The sequence below is a fragment of the Gorilla gorilla genome, chromosome 23 (assembly GCF_029281585.2).
Source record: "Gorilla gorilla gorilla isolate KB3781 chromosome 23, NHGRI_mGorGor1-v2.1_pri, whole genome shotgun sequence".
In the NCBI taxonomy this organism is placed as follows: domain Eukaryota; kingdom Metazoa; phylum Chordata; class Mammalia; order Primates; family Hominidae; genus Gorilla; species Gorilla gorilla.
The window spans coordinates 36,461,797-36,467,796 of NC_086018.1; the positions used below are offsets into that span (position 1 = coordinate 36,461,797).

General features: G+C 62.8%; 1 protein-coding gene across 1 annotated transcript in view; it reads right to left on the reverse strand.

Annotated features, from left to right (window-relative positions):
* KCNJ4 (potassium inwardly rectifying channel subfamily J member 4) overlaps positions 1-3,396 on the reverse strand; it is a 29,443-nt gene extending 26,047 nt beyond the window's left edge. Inside the window, exon 1 of the mRNA XM_004063469.5 lies at positions 2,546-3,396. The gene's annotated coding sequence lies outside the window, so the exon portion shown is untranslated. The remainder of the gene's footprint in view (positions 1-2,545) is intronic.
* Between the last annotated feature and the right edge of the window lie 2,604 nt (positions 3,397-6,000).

Below are 6,000 nucleotides of genomic sequence, written 5' to 3' on the forward strand. Positions count from 1 at the left end.
GGACTGAGATGGGAAGAGTGAGCAGGAAGACAGGAAAGAAAGTTGAGGGCTGGCCACTTGCCCCCGGCCCTCTGGCCCTCCCCTACTGCTCTCCTCGTGCAGGGGGAGCGGCGGCGGTGGTGATGTAATGCACTCGGCTTTCGTCCCGGTGCCAATCTCAGAAGAGAGACGACAGATTGCGTGAGCCAAATTTGGCATCCTAGGGGGAGAGGCATGAAAAGTGGAGATGTGGAGGAGCAGAGAGGAGCCTGGGGCGGTGCAGGAGGAGCCCCCTGCCCTACAGCCCCGAGGTGCCTCCCCTCAGGGCCCCCATCTCTTCCCCAGCTAGCCTGGCCCTGGGGCCTCCCCTCCTCACTCTGAGGGGCCAGCCTGGCTTCTCCCCGGACCCCTTGAGCCCGGCGCTGCCAGGCCTACCCGCCACCCCCACCCCACACTGCTCCAGCTCTGTTTCCCACCGCCGCTAGTTTCCTGGTTACCATGTTGCTGGTTGTCATGTCGCTTACATGTCCTCGTGACTCAGTGGTCCCCGCAGAGGGGCCCCCTCCTCCTCACACCCCCCTTAGCACTCGCCCCCGCCTCCCCCAGATCCACATTAAGAACCAGCCCGCCCTGTAAGCCTACACTGTTCCTCCTCCCCTTCCTTCTTATCCTAAGCTAAGACATCTTCTCACAGCATCTCCCAGAGCTACTTCATTCTCTCTTTCGCAAATGTCTACGAACCTACTATGCTCCAGGCTGGCGCACGCGGCTTTCACACACCTGACACAGTCTGGAAACTGCTCAACACCCTGATGAAGTCAGTATCATCATCCCTATTCTCCAGTTGAAGAAACTGAGGTTCAGAGAGGTCAAGCCACCCACCCAAGGTCACCCAGCAGAAACTCAACCAGCTCTGCCTGGTCACAGCCACTCCAGAGGATTTTCTGAGAGAAGAGCTTTCTTTTCAAGGATAACCCAAAGGGCCATGAGGAATAGTACCCCAGATTCCCCCTCTAATCCTGGACACTCCTCCTTGGTCAGCTATTTCCGCCATATTCCCACTGCCCCATGCCCACCTCCACCCACTAGCTGTTCACCTCCCTTAAGGTAAAGTGAGTCTTTACTCCCATCTCCCCAGTGCTTTCCCCAGCCTGTGAACAGCCCACTGCTCATTGAGCCCAGGGCCCGCCTTGGAGGTCACTGGGGCAGGGAGTGACGTCCCCATGCCACAGACGTGGAAGCTGACGGTTGGGAGGAGAGTGACCAGCCCAGGGGGCTGCTCTCCCAGCCAGCTGAGCTAATTTCTGGGAGGCTGAATGGAGGACATATGAGACCCACTGCCCAGTGTGGAAAACCCCAGAAAGAGTCCCTCCTCCCAATGAGAATGGAGTGGAATGTTCTAGGCTCAGCCCTTCCAACTCCAGTTGGGATATGGGTCAGCTCAGTGGCCAACAGTCTCTGTTCCCACCATGCTGCACCCATCTCTTACCCCAGCTGCCCTGGTCCACCTTTTGCTCCCCTCAGCACAGGCCAAGCCAGGGCCACAGCGAGGCTCTTGGGCCCCTAAAGTCCTGCTAACTGCCCCCAAAAGGCCTGAAGCCATGGAGGTCATGGGACTGGATGTGGGGGAGAACACACACACACACACACACACACAGACACACACACACACGGCTCCAACCCTTCTCTGGGCCTCCCTCCCTGAGTTCCCCACTTCCCCAAAACCTGCTGCTGAACATTCTACTGCTCTTGAGGCCCTGCTCTGTCAGCTGTCCAGGCTGCCCTGCCTCTAGCCCTCCGCTCCACCCCACCCAGCTTGCCACCTCCCAACTCCCTGCATCCTGTCCATCCTGAATCGGGGACACTGGGGGCAGAAATGTGGGTAGGGGGCAGGGAGGCTGACAGTGGTGGGGGGACATTTGGCAGGTTGCAGGGGAAGTTCTCCCTGCGGGAGGTTCATTGAGACCTCTCTTGCCTTGGGGTGCTCCCTACACGCGGAGGAAAAAGCAGCCTCTGCCTCCCTCCCCAGCCTGTTTCTATCACTGTGAACGTGCAGTGCCTCCTCTACCAATCCCTGCCCCTGCGCCCTGGGGTCGTGTGGCGCAAAGTAGGTGCTCAAAACATGAGAAGTGAGATTTCGTTCTTCAGATCACAGGGCCATTTGCAACGAGGATGCAGCTGGGAAGGCGGAAAGGCGGCATCCCCCACCTTGCCACAAGTCACCTGCCTTGAAGCTCCCCGGCATGACAACTGGGGTGGGTGGAGGCAGAGAAAGGTCATGGCTGGGGCAGGAGGTCAAGACCCCTTCTACCCACCTCTCTCCCCCTTTCCAGGCCACAACCCAGACCGCGACGCTCCCAGACGGACAGACGGACAGAGCCCGCCCGTGGAGCCCGCCCGCTCCCGGGGAGTCACGGGACCGCGCGCGCGGCGCCGGGCAGCCGGGACCCGGCTCCGGATCAGGTGCGCAGCGGGCGGGGCCGGAGCGGCGGGCCCGGGACACACAGACACGCACGCGGCGGGACAAACTGACGGACAGCGCCCGGGGTGGGCGAGCGCGGCTTACCGCTGGGCGGAGGGTCCGACGAGAGTCCGGGAGGCGGCGAGCGGGCGCTACATCCCAAGGCGCGATCCGGCGGGCGGCGTCCCGGGCGCGGAGAGGGGAGTCCCGGCGCCCCCTGCCCGCGAACTCGGCCGGCCGGCCCGCGCTCCCCTCCCCGGCTGCCGCTCGGTCTGCGCGTGGGTCTTGGGGTCTCCGCGCGTCCCGGCCGTCCCGCGCCGCTCCCCGCGGGCCGCCCAACTTTCAGCGCTGCCCCGCGCCGCGCCCTCGGCGCCGCCTCGGCGTCAGCATCGTCGGGCCCGGCCGGGCTCACAGCGCGGGGGTCCGGGGGCCCGGGGCGCCCCGCCGCCCGCGCCCCCCACCCCCGCTGCAGGCGCTCTCCCCGCCGCCGTCCCCCGCTGCGCCCGGCTCCCTCGCTGTCACCCGCTCCTGCTCGCGCGCTCTGCCCCCGGCCCTGCGCTCCGCTCCCGGCCCCGCTGCGCTCGGCCCCGGCCCCGCGACCCCTCGGCCTCCCGGCCTGGGGTCGCCCTCCCCGCCCCCGCTGGCCGGGCTCTGTCGCCACCTCCCCGACCGCTCTCGCGTCTCTCTCCTGCCGCCGGGGTCTCCGCCGCGCTCGCGTCCCGGTCCCTCTCCCGGCCTCCCTGCCTCCTGCGGCCCCGCTCGCCCTCTGCCCGCGGGGTCTCCGTCTCCGTCGCGGTCGCCCGCCGGCCTCCCCCCGCCTGCGCTGCCTCTCTCCCCTGCGCGTCTCTGTCCGTCTCCCTCGCGGCCTCTGTCCTTCTCTGTCTCTCCCCCTCCCACTCTCCGTGCGGCCCCCTCTGTCTCGGACCCCGGCCCCCGCCTCGGCCGCGTCCCCGGCTCGCCCGGGAGCCCGAGCTCCCGCCGCCCGCGGCGCGCCGAGAACTCCCAACTCGCGGCACGCCGCCCCGCTTTGCGAGACTTTCGCCCCTCCTCACACGTGACCCGCGCCCCACTGCGGAGGCCGCGCGCCCCCCAGCCCGGGAGCCCCGGCTGCCCGCGGGACCCCGCCCCGCTCGCCCGTCGGCCTAACCCGGCCTCAAGCCCCCTCCCGCGGGGCCCGCGGCGCGGAGCAGGGGCTGGGGCGGGGGGCTGCTGGCCCCGCTCCTGCCCTGGATCCTGCCCGGGTTTTCCTCCTCGCCCCAGGAGCGCTCCTCCCAGAACCCGTTCCTGGATCCGCTCCCGGGTTTTGTGGCCCCCCCCCAGGGGGCAGGTGGAGAGGGTTCCTCCGAGCCGGGAAGGGGGTGGGTGGGAGCTGGTCCCTCTGGGGTCCCACGGAGTCCGGCCCCTCTCCTTAGCGGTCCTCGTACTCTCCCAAAGTACCGCCGGTCAAGGACCCGAAGCACCTCACTCTGGGAGTCTGAGGGGGCCCTATTGGAGGGACCCTCACGATCAGTCAGTCACCACTGCCCCATTTTTCAGATGGCGAGACTGGGTACCAGAGAGGGTCAGAAACTCGGCCAAGGTCACCCAGAGATGACAAAGCCAGGCCAAACCCTAGTCTCTTGTTCTCTGTCGTTCTCCATTACCCCAAGCTGTCAGGCCTGGGCCCCACACTCTGGGGTGTCAGGGAACCCCCAGCACCCACAGCACCTGTCTAGCCAGCTACTTCCTGACCATCCTGCCACGTCACTCTAGCCCTCCGAGGAGACAGGAGGGAAAGTGCTCCTCCTTCCAGGGTGGTAGGACGAGAGAACACCTGCAGTTAGACAGCCAGCAAAACTTCCCTGGGAGTCTGGCCATCACCGACTAGCCCCATTACAGAGAGGGAGAGACCGAGGCACCCCAAAGCCAGGTGGAGAACTGATGAAATCTGAAATCCCCTCTGGCTCTCCTGAGCCTCGAGGGTGTCAGCATAAGAACAGCAACACACAAACCACCACAAGTGTTTCCCTTCCTCGTGGGCTCTCCCTACTCAAAAGGATTCAGTCCCAACTCCTCAGTGTGGTATAGTCAGGCCCCACCTCATCCAGCATCCCACATCCCATAAATCCACAGGTACACCCTGATTCCACAGATTCCAGAACACACCACAGGCCTCCACACCTCTCTGCCTGCACGCACTGTTCCTCCTCACTGAAATGTCCTTCCACCTTTTTTGCCCAGAGAATTCCTGCTGTTCCCCAAGCCCAGCCTCAGTGCCACTTCCTTGAGAAGGCCTCCTGATGACCCCAGCAGAAGTCATTTATCACCCACTCATTCATTCAACCAGCACTAGGCACCCACCACGTACCAGCCCCTGGGCTGGGCACAAGTATGGTTCTTGCTTAGTGGGATGAGGAGTCAGGCTAACCTAGGCTCAAAAGCACCTAGGAGCTACTTGACCTTGAACAAGTTTTTATTTAATCTGTCTGTAAATTGAGGACCCTAATGTCCTCCATTCCCAAGGGGTAGATTAAGTGAGGTGGATGCACAAGAAATACACAGATCATGGTAGGCACTCAATAAATGTGGCCATCCTTTCTCATTGCTCTCTCCGACTGTGCAGACCTCCAGAACGCACGTCCTGTTCCACGCCTCTCCCTGGTTACCCTGCTGTGTCCTCACAGGCAGACAGCCAGGACTGATGTTCCATCACATGAATGCTCAGTGCGTGGATGCAGGGGAGACTCAAGCAGCCTGAGTGCCCTGTGGGCAAGAGATGTGTGCCTGGTCTTTTTCACCTTTTCCGTGGATTGAAAGTGGGAGGATGAGGGTGAGACAAATGACCTGCCTGGCCACGGGCCTGACCTGGTAGCCATCCTGGGAGTGTGGGGTGCAGGGAGAGGAGGAAGGGGCAGGAAGGAGGGGAAAATGGAGACAGAGATGTCTGTAGATCCAAAGCATCTACTGTCACAGAATCAGTCTCCTGACGCCAAGTCCCTGGGCACAAACTTGAAGATGGGATGGGGGCTCTGGGGCAAGGAGGGTTACCTTGCCAGGCCTGGGCCGCACCCTGGGGCTGCTGTTCATCCTGCAAGGAGACTGGACTGGGAGGAGGTAGGGAGAGGCAAGCAGAGGAGCTCCAGGCAGGGAGAGGTTTGGAGGCCCCAGGAAAGAGCCCTTCTCTCCTCTCCAGCCCTGTGTGACCCTGGGCAGCTCAACTCTCCTCTCTGGGCCTTTGTTTCCTCATATGTAAAGTGAGAACTATAATACCCACTTTGAGCTTCGGGGTGTGTGTGTGTGTGTGTGTGTGTGTGTGTGTGTGTGTGTTGTTGTTGTTGTTGTTGTTGTTTTTAGATAGGGTCTGGCTCTGTTGCCCAGGCTGGAGTGCAGTGGCGCCATCTCGGCTCACTGCAACCTCCACCTCCTGGGCTTAAGCCATCCTCCTACCTCAGCCTCCCGAGTAGCTGGGACCACAGGCATGTGCCACCATGCCAGGCTAATTTTTGTATTTTTTGTAGAGACGGGGTTTTGTCATGTTGTCCAGGCTAGTCTCAAACTCTTGAGCTCAAGCGATCCACCTG